The sequence below is a fragment of the Piliocolobus tephrosceles genome, chromosome 11 (genome assembly GCF_002776525.5).
Source record: "Piliocolobus tephrosceles isolate RC106 chromosome 11, ASM277652v3, whole genome shotgun sequence".
In the NCBI taxonomy this organism is placed as follows: domain Eukaryota; kingdom Metazoa; phylum Chordata; class Mammalia; order Primates; family Cercopithecidae; genus Piliocolobus; species Piliocolobus tephrosceles.
In genome coordinates, this window is record NC_045444.1 from 81,624,793 (window position 1) to 81,638,462 (window position 13,670).

The 13,670-nt window shown below is 41.4% G+C and overlaps 1 pseudogene across 1 annotated transcript; it reads right to left on the reverse strand.

The window, feature by feature from the left end:
* Positions 1–2,468: 2,468 nt before the first annotated feature.
* Positions 2,469–2,889, reverse strand: LOC111546457 (annotated as a pseudogene). Its single transcript, XR_002732789.1, has one exon. The product of XR_002732789.1 is annotated as a 60S ribosomal protein L36 pseudogene (transcript).
* Between the last annotated feature and the right edge of the window lie 10,781 nt (positions 2,890–13,670).

Genomic DNA, 13,670 nt, shown 5'->3' on the forward strand with positions numbered 1-13,670 from the left:
TAGATTAGAAGAAAAAGAGAATTCCTTCTTTCTTGGGGAAAAAAAAATTGATTACCATTATAAAGAAAAACAAAAAAAGAAAAAAGTTGTTTTTAAAATTAAAGTAATATATATATGGTTTTTTTTTTTGAAACGGAGTCTCGCTCTGTCGCCCAGGCTGGAGTGCAGTGGCGCGATCTCGGCTCACTACAAGCTCCGCCTCCCGGGTTTACGCCATTCTCCTGCCTCAGCCTCCCCAGTAGCTGGGACTACAGGCGCCCGCCATCTCGCCCCGCTAGTTTTTTGTATTTTTAGTAGAGACCAGGTTTCACCGTGTAGACCAGGATGGTCTCGATTTCCTGACCTCGTGATCCACCCGTCTTGGCCTCCCAAAGTGCTGGGATTACAGGCTTGAGCCACCGCGCGCGGCCTATATATATGGTTTTTAAGTATTAAATAAAAGAAAAATGGTTTTCCTTTTTATAACACTCCTCAGAATTAACCAAAGTTAATAGTAGTTTGGTAAATATACACACAAAAATATTTTGCATACATCCCAGGTTATACACCTTTCCTTTGTCTCATTGACACAAGTGCACTCATACTAAGAGGTGATACCGTGCTAGCAGCCCTCGCTCACTCTGGGCGCCTCCTCGGCCTCGGCGTCCACTCTGGCTGCTTTTGAGAAGCCCTTCAGCCTGCCACTGCACTGGTGGGAGCCCCGCTCTGGGCAGGCGGAGGCCTGAGCTGGCTCCCTCTGCTTGCGGTGAGGTGTGGAGGGAGAGACGCCTGCGGCAACCTGGCCTCGCCAGTTCCAGGTGGCCGCGGGTTCGGCGGACCCCACACTCGCAACAGCCGGCCGACGCCGCCGGCCCGGGATAGTGAGGAGCTCAGCACCCGGGTCAGCAGCTGCGAAGGTGTGCTGGGCCCCCCAGCACTATCAGCCCGCCCGTGAGGCCCTCGAATTCTCGCCGCGCCTCAGCCGCCTCCCTGTGGGGCAGGGCTAGGGACCTGCAGCCCGCCATGTCTAAGCCCCCCAACCATGCCCAAGCCCCTCCACCACGCCCAAGCGCCCCCACCGGTGGGCCTCCGCGCCGCCGGAGCCTCCCCGACGGGTATCGCCGCCTGCTCCGCGGAGCCGTGTCCCATCTACCGCCCAAGGGCTGAGGAGTGCCGCTGTGCGGCGGGGCACTGGCGGGCAGCTCCGCCCACTGCCCCAGCACGTAATCCACCAGGTGAAGCTAGCTGGGTTCCTGAGTCGGGGGGATACCTGGAGAACTTTTATGCCAGCTGGAGGATTGTATATGCACCAATCACCACTCTGTGTCTAGCTCAGGATTCATGGATGCACCAATCAGCACTCTGTATCTAGCTAATCTAGTGGGGACTTGGAGAACATTTATGTCTAGCTGGAGGATTGTAAATGCACCAATCAACACTTTGTGTCTAGCTCAAGGTTTGTAAATGCACCAATCAGTGCTCTGTGTCTGGCTAATCTAGTGGGGACTTGGATAACTTTTGTGTCTAGCTAAAGAATTGTAAATGCACCAATCAGCACTCTGTGTCTAGCTCAGGGGTTGTAAACACACAAATCAGCACTCTGTCAAAACGGACCAGTCAGCTCTCTGTAAAATGGACCAATCAGCAGGATGTGGGTGGGGTCAGATAAGGGAATAAAATCAGGCTGCCCCCCACCAGCTGGGCAGTGTGCTCAGGTCCCCTTCAACCTTGGGGAGACTTTGTTCTTTTGCTTTTCACAATAAATCTTGCTGCTGCTCTCTCCTGGGGGTCACACTGTCTTTATGAGTTGTAACACTCTTTGCCAAGATCTGCAGCTTCACTCCAGAAGTCAGGGAGATCACAAACCCACCGGAAGGAACAACTCCAGACAGGGTGCCTTAAAAGCTGTAACACTCACTGTGAAGGTATGCACTTCACTCTTGAAGCCAGCAAGACCACAAACCCACCAGAAGGAAAAAACTCTGGGCACATCTGAAGAAACAAACTCCAGACATGCCATCTTTAAGAACTGTAGCACTCACCGTGAGGGTCTGTGGCTTCACTCTTAGTCAGTGAGACCAAGAACCCACCAATTCCAGACACAATACCATACACATAGGTTTACATCTTGTTGAAAAACATATCTTGGGGGCTGGGCGCAGTGGCTCATGCATGTAATCCCAGTAGTTTGGTGAGGTCAAGGCGGGCAGATCACTTGAGGTCAGGAGTGTGAGACCAGCCTGACCAACATGGGGAAACCCCGTCTATACTAAAAATACAAAAATTAGCCAGGTCTGCTGGCATGAGCCTGAGTCCCAGCTACTGTGGAGACTGAGGCAGGAGAATCGCTTGAACCCGGGAGGCAGAGATTGTAGGGAACCAAGATTGCCCCCCTGCACCCCAGCCTGGGGGAAAGAGGGGGCCTCCGAAAAAAAAAAAAAAAAAAAAAGGAATAATGGCCACAGTGTGAGCTGCCAAATAGGTATAGCTTTTCTTTTTTTTTTTTTTTTTTTTTGTGTCAAGCTGTTCTTTATTTCAGGGAGAAGCCAGGGGAAGGGGCTCAGTCTTTCTTGGCAGCAGCTTTCCTCATAGCGGCTAATACGTTGCTCAGCTCCTCCCGCTTCCCCTTGGCGCGGATGTGCGTCCCCACCCTTTTCTTGATAAACTTGAGGGCCCGTTTGTCCTTGGAGACCTTTAGTAACTCCATGGCGCGCCGCTCGTACGGGGCAAAGCCACACACCTCCCGAATCATGTCCCGCACGAACTTGGTGTGTTTCGTCAGACGCCCGCGGCGGCGGCTGTGCCTAGGCTTGCTCACGTTCTTGGTCACCTTGTGGCCCTTGTTGAGGCCCACGGCCATAGGGTAGCGTAGAGCCATGGCTACTGCTCTCCAGAGGCGGCCGTGGCGGAAAAACGGTATAGCTTTTCAAGATGCCTTCTAAGCTGCAGTAGAAGGAAAAAAGGATTCCTTCTTTCTTGGAGAAAAAAATTGATTACCATTACAAAGAAAAACAAAAAAAAGAAAAAAGTTGTTTTTAAAATTAAAGTAGTATATATATGGTTTTTAAAGTATTAAATAAAAGAAAAATGGTTTTCCTTTTTATAACACTCTTCCTCTCCTCAGAATTAAGCAAAGTTAATAGTAGTTTGGTAAATATACACATAAAAATATTTTGCATACATCCCAGGTTTCCTTTGTCTCATTAACACAAGTGCACTCATACTAAGAGATGACACCGTCCTAGCAGCCCTCCCTCCCTCTGGGCGCAATCTCGGCTCACTGCAAGCTCCGCCTCCCAGGTTCAGGCCATTCTCCTGCCTCAGCCTCCTGAGTAGCTGGGACTACAGGTGCCCGCCACCATGCCGGGCTAATTTTTTGTATTTTTAGTAGAGATGGGGTTTCACCGTGTTAGCCAGGATGGTCTTGATTTCCTGACCTTGTGATCTGCCCACCTCAGCCTCCCAAAGTGCTGGAATTACAGGTGGTTTGCAGTTTTGATAGATACTGTTAAATTGGGTTCTTAAAGAGTTGCCGAGTTTCACTCCCACTAAAAGTGAATAAAAGAGCACATCTTTTATTCACTGGTTCTTTTCTTAATCATTGCTTCCAGCTACAGTAAGAGAAGGGGCGTATTCCAAATACTGGCAAGAACCCATCTACTGCCTGTAGAATTCTCCACTTGTCAGTGCACCAAAGGACTTGCTGAATTCTGGTGATAACTCTCAAAGGCATCTCTAATTTCACTAGCCAGTTTATCATATAAATACATATTTAGCATATTTATCAAAGGATAACCACCATATGCTAGTTTCCCTAGAGCTTACTGATAATCTGGAATTTTTGCATCTGTCCTATATTTTATTTTGTCCTTGGCAAATATATAGTCCCAGTATCTGGGTGCTGATAATAAATAATAATAGCTGCCTTATATTGGATGATTGCTGTAGGAACTCAGAACACATTATACACATTATCTCATTAATCATAAAGCATCCCTTTAAGGATGACATTTTCATCTGTATTTCAAAATAACATAAAGCTTGAGCCACAGACTGTTAAGAATTTCCCTTAAGGGTCTTCATGAATTAATCGGTTTTATATGTTCTGGTCTTCTGATTTGAGTTCAGCAAAGTTCATGACAGAGGCTCTCTGAGTTCTCTTCATTAAGGGAAGTCTCAATGCTTTTATAAAACCATAACAAGCAAAATGGAGCAGAGGTCTCCAGAGGCAACAGGGAAGGTTGTGAACTACTTTTCTCAAAGGATTTTGCCTTCTTCCATTAAACAATTACAAAGGAACTAAAAATCAGGCCACAGGTAGGGAAGAAATCACATTGTAGATTAAAGTTTACATTAATCTTAAGATCCAGGAGATTTTCATGGTGGTGATTTAAATGAGACAACAAAACCTATAAAATTTCATGAGACACTCTCAAGCTTTGATTAGATTGGAATAGAAGGGGATGAACTGGAAGTTTTGCTAGGTTGGTTAGACAAGATGTAGGGGAAAACCTGTTATATAGGCCATGTGAGGCCTAATAACAACCTTGGCAGAACTGTCTGACAATGACACCAAGTGAAACGTTCCATTCAGCACCACCACTGGGAAATCTAAGACTGGTTACATGGAATTCCTGGCCTGACACAGACAGGGTTTCCTACAGAAGCCCCATGTGGGCCAAGAAAGACACTGACAGGACTCCGTAGCATTTCCTTCACGTTTATTAAATCGCCAGCTACATATATACAGTGGATTGTTCCATTGTTGCATTTCTATTCTTGTATCATGCAAGTTAAGATTCTGAAGATACACAAAAAGGCGAAAATGCCTTTCACACAGGAATCCTACTCAGGGATCCTCTTCCTGTAGTTCTGTTTTAGTAAGGGCTGCCATTGCCTCTTCCTGTTAGAATTTGCAGCAGAATCCTATGGCCTGGGAGGAGGAAAAGCACTATAGTGAATAGAAAAAAAAAATACAAAAGCCCATAAATAAAATCCCCTCTCTTGCTTTATAACTTCAGTCAAGAGTGACTTGTGAACTAGTAGCAGAGATCAAAAGACAGTATACAGACTTTTTTCCAGAAAGAATGCTGGGACAGGCCGGGTGCGGTGGCTCAAGCCTGTAATCCCAGCACTTTGGGAGGCCGAGACGGGCGGATCACGAGGTCAGGAGATCGAGACCATCCTGGCTAACACGGTGAAACCCCGTCTCTACTAAAAAATACAAAAAACTAGCGGGGCGAGATGGCGGGCGCCTGTAGTCCCAGCTACTGGGGAGGCTGAGGCAGGAGAATGGCGTGAACCCGGGAGGCGGAGCTTGCAGTGAGCTGAGATCCGGCACTGCACTCCAGTCTGGGCGACAGAGCGAGACTCCATCTCAAAAAATAAAAAAAAATAAAAAATAAAAAAAAATAATGTGCAAACTACCGTGGGCTTCAGTTAGCAGAACTGATTTGCTTTCTATAGCAGCAAAATTAGATGTGACTATCTTCAATGCTATGAACAATGGAGCTTAGCTACATAGCTCATATTTGTGCTAATTTCAGGGCATTAAAAGGTTTTTCATTGTTTTTATTGTTTCAGGCTACTCAAAAATATGCACACTCAAGTAGCTGTACTGAAAAATTATGACATGTTTGACAAAAAAGCTCTTATGATAACATACAATTGGTATATCCGACACTTGAAAGATTTCCTACATGTGAAGCAGTTGCTTTAAACACACACATGCACATACTAAGCTGTCCTCACTAAGAAGAGGCAAGGTCAGACTCCAAGGGGTTCCTGTCTCCTATAGGGTTTGTCATTAGAGAACAAAGGCAAATTGCCAAAGCCTATGTATATGAATTTTCTTTATCCTCCTTTGTTTTGGTTATGAGGCCCATCCTAGTGATTTTACAAGATGCCTGCTGTGTTCCTGAGAAAATAAAATGTGCAACGCATGCTTCCCTTCAGCTTGTCCATACCCATGGGAGACATCTTGAGTGATTAATTGCGGGACTCTTAACTGCTCCTCTCTCCATTCCTTTGGTAGTTTGGTGTTAATCACAACAAAGTTGTCCTTTCAAGTGAAAAATGCTGGCAGGTCCCTTTAGGTTTTACTGGGCCCCAGAGACATTTGGCCTAATCTGAATCTGAAGCTTAATTTCCAAAATTTAATTGATCTGATTTTTTTTTTAAGTCACTCATACTGCCAAAACTATAGATGACCTTTTTAAAGATCCTTTTAGGCAATTTCAGTGGTTTGGGAGAACATTCAGTGCGGAAATCTTTGTATTCGCTAAAACTGGGAGGCCTTTTTATAGACTCACACAATGAAATACATTTAGCACTAGAAGGGATCTCCAAATCATCTATTATAGGCCTATTGTTTTATCAGATAAAATTTCCATGATACAATTTTTTTTTGTAAATATGTATATTTTGGATAAAGTAATATAAGCATATAGTTCAAATTTCAAAAGGTACAAAACACTGGACAGTGAAAAATAAATGTCTCCCACTCCCAGTTACCCAGTTAGCATCTTTGGAGGGAACCACTATCACCAGAGATAGTCTATGCATGCTATGATATCCTTTCAGCAAGAGCTTCAGACCTAGCAAGACCAGAGAGGTCATAAATGAGTTGTATTTGGAATTATCATAAAGTAATAGTAGACCTTTTAACTTCAGTCTCAACTCTCATTACATACTAACTTGAACAAGTTAATTAATCTCTCTTCCTCAATTTCCTCATCTGTATGATAGAACTAATGATACCCACCAGTCAGGACTGTCAGGATTATGTGAGGTAATGTACCAAAGTCCCAGATACACACCTTAATTTTGACTATGGGAAAATGTAATCTTTTTTTTTTTTTAATCTATCTGCATTCTAAATGTAGAGCACCACAATTTCATTAAGGTAAGAATGAGGATAACTATACAAAATATATAATAAGGAAAAACGTGGTATGATGTCTGTTTGCATAGCACTATCAGTTTATTTTTCCCAGCCTTGATGAAGTGGATTGGCTTCTTTCTTAATCACTTTCATTTCATTAATAGTTGTCTTTAATCTTCTCCAAGAGCACATCACACAACCTGAAAGTCAGAGGCCTCCCTGAAATCCACTACTTTCAAAGACTGTATGCTGATCATATTACTGAGAGTGTTCAAGAGGAGGGAACTTATCATTTAATACATTTCGATGATGCAACTAATGTGTGCTAGATATTCTGGTAGGTGGTACAGAACCAAGCAAAACACAGTGGAGAAGATGGTACTAACGACTGTTCTACTTAGGGAGCCAGGAAATTGAAGGGATTGCTTTGTCTCCTAAGACCTAGAAAATCATTAGTCTCACTCAAATTTAAGAGTTTAATTGTAAGAAAATCCAATCAAACAATTTAAACAACTAGGGGAATGTATTGGCCGACATGACTGACGAACCAAACACTGGGCAGATTTTAAGAAAACTAGTAGTCCCATAATGTCAATCAAGACCTACTTTCTTTCACTGCTGCACTGTCTTCTGTGATGCAGTTTTCATCTTAGGCTGCCTCTTCTAATGGTAGTCAGAAGCAACAAGAGTTACACTCTTCCTAGTTCATATCTACAAAAGCAGAGAGTACCTTTGAAGCAACTCCCATGGATCAGACAGGAATTTTCTTTTCCAAAAACTGCAGCAATTGGCCGGCATTGGTGACTCGGGCCTTTTACCCTAGCACTTTGGGAGGCTGAAGTGGGCAGAACACTTGAGCTCTGGAGTTAGAGACCAGCCTGGGCAACATAGGGAGACCCTGTATCTACAAAACATCAAAAAATTAGCCAGGTGTGGTGGCCCCCTCCTGTGGTCCCAACTACTTGGGAGGCTGAGGTGGGAGGATCACTTGAGCCCAGGAGGTTGAGACTGCAGTAAGCCACGATCCCGCCATTGCCCGTCAGCCTGGGTGACAGAGCAAAACCCAGTCTCAAACAAAAAACAAAACAAAACTCCAGCAACTGTCTCCTTTATTGTCCACTAATGGTTCACATGCCTACTCTGAATCAGTCACGTGGACAGAATGATGTGATAATGCTGATTAGTGTAAGACAAACAGGTTCTCTGGAGGTGGGCAATCCAACCCAAGCCATGCTCAAAAACATACTGTTTGTTTAAAGTAGAAAAGGCTCTGGATAGTGAAAAGGGATTTTACAAATGTCAGTGTGAGCTCTTGCTACTGCTTCTCTCTGCACGTCTATTCTAGGTTGCTTTTGTAGGCTGGCTTCATGTGTAAGGATTTTACTTCAGGTTCCCTCATAATTTGATGTCCATGTAGCTGAAGCTTGCCATAGAGCTCTCACACTAAATACCCATGACCCTACAACTCCAATTCTCATCACTTACCTATGACTTTTGTGTCTCAGTGAAATTTTTTCAAACAATATCATCTAGTTGGCTTGGCCTAACCTATGGATTGGCTCTCAGAGTACGTCTCCCGACACTGGTCCAATCATCATAACCAGGGGAGTGAGGTCATATGATATAAACATAGATGACTAGGCCCATCTGTTCAGCAGAAGAACAGATCCTTTTAGAAGAGAATGTGGGCAGAGAGGCAATTATATACATCTCTCACCAGAAAAATCCCAGGGGTGGAAATGATGGGAAGAAATAGCACCAAATTTAAAGAAAAGAGAAAAGCTGCCACTGTAATTCAAAATTAGACAATGTAACTGATCATAGATCTTTGCTATAATCGCTATTTTGGCCTCATAATCTCTGAAATTTACTTTACAGAACACTGAAACACTTCTTTGAGGATAAACATTACAGAAGAAAACAATCTTTGATCTAGAAACCTAAAAAGATATTTATGCTCATCATATCCCAGGTACTGAAAAGTGTCAAAGCACAGCTAAATATTATGCCATTTTTGCAGACTCGGAATGAGTTTAAACACTGAAAGAGCTACCAGAATACCCCATCAGAACATCTCAAAACAAAGCTTTCTTTCACTCTTAAGAAAATTACCAGCCGGGCGCGGTGGCTCAAGCCTGTAATCCCAGCACTTTGGGAGGCTGTGACGGGCGGATCACAAGGTCAGGAGATCGAGACCATCCTGGCTAACACGGTGAAACCCCGTCTCTACTAAAAATACAAAAAAAATTAGCCGGGTATGGTAGCAGGCGCCTGTAGTCCCAGCTACTCGGGAGGCTGAGGCAGGAGAATGGCGTGAACCTGGGAGGCGGAGCTTGCAGTGAGCCGAGATTGCGCCACTGCACTCCAGCCTGGGCAACAGAAAGAGATTCTGTCTCAAAAATAAGAAAAAAACAATTAAGACTCTTTGCCTAGATTACCCCTAAAATATTAAAAATAACAAAATAAAGTGGAACTAAGGAAAGATACAAGACACATAGAGAAAACACTTTTCAAAAAATGTTATTTGACCTATGGCTAATTCTGATTTTAAAAGCAGTTAAACAAACGAAACACATCCTAGCGACGCTTATGACTGAAGAAACCATTGATACTTAAAAGAAGGGAAGACTTTAGACATAAAGGCAGAGTGGAATTTTTTTAATCAACATTTCATGCAGCAGCTCCACATGGCCTTCCCATGTCTCAATAGCTTTGATTTGTGGAAATAATAGTTATGCAATTTCCACACATTGTGCTCCAATCACAGCATGTAAGCAACAATAAAAAGAAAACAACTAAATGTACTTGAAGCTGGAGATTTTGATAAGGTTTTCTTTTCACTTCACAAAGTTTGTTAACTGGATATTTTTCTAAGGCAACTGAAATATTCCTGCTGAGTTTCAGACAGATACATGTAAAGGTAGCAAAGTGTCTGATTTTCTTAAATGTATCTATGGCAGCAACACTAGTTAATTTAGTCATGAAAAATTAACCAAAAAGAAACTATCAGACTATAAGAATTCCACAGTTGGCAGATTGTTGGTCTCTCTCTCTCTCTCTCTCTCTCTATATATATATATGCCATCTGTTTACAGAAGATGAGAAATGTTGGAGAAAATTATTTCCCTAAGGGTATAATGTTATGGCCATTCAGAGAGAAGTCTCTGGTATTTTCAAGGAAGATTTGGTACAAGAACAAGATAGCATCAGGTCTGCACAGTCATTGGCTGAGAAAAACAAAGATGATTTCCTCTAGTCCATTTTAGTTTTACTCTTTGAACTTCCAAGTGTATTTATTGTTTTTATTTTTAATGTGGCACAGATTGTTTTAAGAATCAACTTGGTTCCCTTTTTTGAAGTCCTTTTTTTTTTTTTTTAGTTTGTTGAGACTGGTTTCTAAAGTGCTCCACCTCCAGTCATTAGATGGGGGGCTACAGCTTGGAGAACACACAGTTCTGAGTTCAACTGCGGACGGGATAATGAAGGGCAGCTGCAGAAGGAGGTAGAGCTGCAGATTTGGAGGTAGGTGGCAATACAGTATTTCAAAATAAAAACTACCAAGCTTCAGATCGGTGATAAATTGTCATGCACTAAGTGTACCTGGAGAAATAAAACTAATCTCTATCCATTTTAATTCTCTCAGAAGGACTTTCCCTCTTACACATAAAATCCTGGGAATTTCCCCCCTCCTCATCCAGTCATCTCTAGGTGATTCATCATACATTGGTCACTCGTCACTAGATGGCATTGTGCAATGTTTCTTGACAGCAGTAACTAAATTGGTAAAATTACAGCTTGGGCTATTTTTTTGGTATTTTCTTCTTTGGGATAGATCTAGAGAATCTAAATCTGATCCTGGATATGTCATCATCTTTATATGTTTTATGAGTTTGGCTTTGTAAAATTTGTGTCTTCTTTGAGAGTCTTTTTCTTAGTATAACTTCCTAGTACATGAACCCAATAATTATTAGTCTTAAATGAACAATAAATAAATTCTTCCTCTAATTTTCCTCCAAGTCACATGTACAAAAGTTTACTTACATTTGCAGAAATAAAATAAAGCTCAACATATCTAGGATCTCTACCTAGACATGAAGGTAGAAAAAAATATATATGGAAATATGCTTTATCTAAGCATGGCCAGTTGAAATCTAGATGTGGATAAGCCATGAAGATAGAGTAATATAAAAAGATCAGTTAATGCTTTCATAAAACTGAAATTCACAAAGGAAATATAATAGCCATAAGTAAGTAAAACTGATATAAATATGATATGAATTAGTGGTCACAGTCTTGTACTCTTCCAGACATGACAAATAATTGTGACCATTTTTATTTGTTGTGTTCCCATAAACCTTATGGTACTGAAGAATAAATTCTAAACTTCTGTGCTATCAATAAAATAGGACACGTTTTCCCAAGTTATAATTATGACTTAGTGACCTGAGAATTTGTAAATAATAATGGATGATAAAATGAATTATTTGGAGTGAAGCTAGCAAGATAAATTACAGATAGATAGATAGATAGATAGATAGATAGATAGATAGATAGATAGACAGATAGATATGGTAGATAAATGCATAGCAGATAATACAGCATTTGACATTCCAAAGTTATATAAAAACTATAATATTGCTCTGCTCTTTTCATTTACTTATTTTAAAATCTGAAAAATTGTTTCTCTGTTTTAATTTGTTTTTTTATTTTTATTTCATTCATTTATCCATTCAAAAACATTAACCAAACACCAGCTTTGGATCTGCTCAATACCAGAGATGCAAAGATAAGTAGGATACCAAATTTGCCCTCAAAAAGCTTTTAGTCTTTTATGTTTAGCATCCATAAAGTAAATATCAGAATCATTCATGAAAGAAGGAGCAAGGGGGAAGGAAAGAGAGAGAGATGTAATGCAAAGAGTCTTAGACAAAGAAACAAGATGCAGGCCGGGTGTGGTGGCTCACACCTGCAATCCCAGCACTTTAGGAGGCCAAGACAGGAGGATTGCTTGAACCCAGGAGTTTGAAACCAGCGTGGGCAACATAGAGAGACCCTGTCTCAAAAAAAGAACAAAGAAAAAAAGATGCATGGTTTATGGTCACAGCTCTGCCAGTAACTCATGCTATAACCCTGGACCTCCCTCATTGTATGTTCAAATGAAATAATTTTATAGAAAAGTGCTTTGTAAACTGTAAAATGTTTTTAAAATACTAGTTTTTAAAGCTTTTTCCTATAAGAAACTCACAGTTTTTTTTGTTTGTTTGTTTTTAATAGAACTTTGATCCTTCAGGCCAGTGCATCTCCCTTTTAGTTTTCTGTTTCAAAATTCCAGCTGCATACATAAAGCCCATTAAATTTCCAACTCGTCTTGTAAAACAAAAATTGGACAGACGCACCACAGTCTTGGAAAGAGAAAAGGCAAAAGGCTAACCTAAATGTCCAGTGATCACATCAAACTCTAAAACATTGAGATGCTCTGATTATCCCCTTTCCCCCTTCTACTCTGCTGATTCTTGATCCTTCTCTTAGTTTCTGCAAATGTAATTTCAAGTGCAAAATGTAATTTCAAGTAAATCTGTTACAATAAAACATGAGAGATGAAAGACCTCCATTCTGGTCCTAGGCCATTACCTCTTCCACACTTTGATGGTAGAAAAAAACCAAAAAGGGTTTGAATAGATTGCTAGATTAGGAGATGCAGTACAATATCATCTATTCTTAGACTAGCTTAATAGTTCTGCAAAATGCCTATTTTTCATTAAAGCCAGTCATACCATAATCTACAATAGATAAGTCAGAAAATGTTTTATTTTCCACAGATTGTATACAGAAATCATTATGTAAGGAATAAGAAACTCAAACGTATTTAAGACCACAAAGAAAGATACATAGGTGGGGGAGAGCATTAGGGAAAACAGCTAATGCATGCTGGCCTTAATACCTAGGTGTTGGGTTGATAGGTACGGCAAACCACCATGGCACATGTTTACCTACGTAACAAACCTGCACATCCTGCATGGGTTCCTTGGAACTTAAAAAAATTAAATTAATTAAAATTTAAATTTAAAAATTACATATTTTAAAAAAAGAAAGATACAAAAAAAGGTGTCTTTAGTCAAATACTTGACTGGATCTAGATATGTGTAGAGAAGTGTTTTATCTTAATTTCCTGGTCCATTATGTCTTTTCCTGGTCCATTATGTCTTTTACTTTGTTACTGCATTAAGCTGTTTGTAGTATGATGACAGCTTACCAATAAAAAAATGATTTCTAGCGGCCTTTCTAGCGGCCAGGCACGGTGGCTCACGCCTGTAATCCCAGCACTTTGGGAGGCCAAGGCGGGCGGATCACGAGGTCAGGAGATCGAGACCATCCTGGCTAACAAGGTGAAATCCCATCTCTACTAAAAATACAAAAAATTAGCCGGGCGTGGTGGCAGGCGCCTGCACTCCCAGCTACTCTGGAGGCTGAGGCAGGAGAATGGTGTGAACCTGGGAGGCGGAGCTTGCAGTGAGCCAAGATGGTGCCATTGCACTCCAGCCTGGGCGACAGAGCAAGACTCTGTCTCAAGGAAAAAAAAAAGTGATTTCTATTTTTTTAAGCTTTCAAAAATTTTTAAATTCAATTAATTTTTTTCACCCTGCCCATCCCTCAAAATTAACTTCTAATTAAGCATTTTGGCTGAAAATGTTCCCTCAATGTATTAGAATAATCCAGTTATTCCTGGGCTCAAGCTCCTGGGCTCAAGCAATTCTCCCACCTCAGCCTCCTGAGTAGCTTGGACAACAGGCATGTGCCATCACATGTG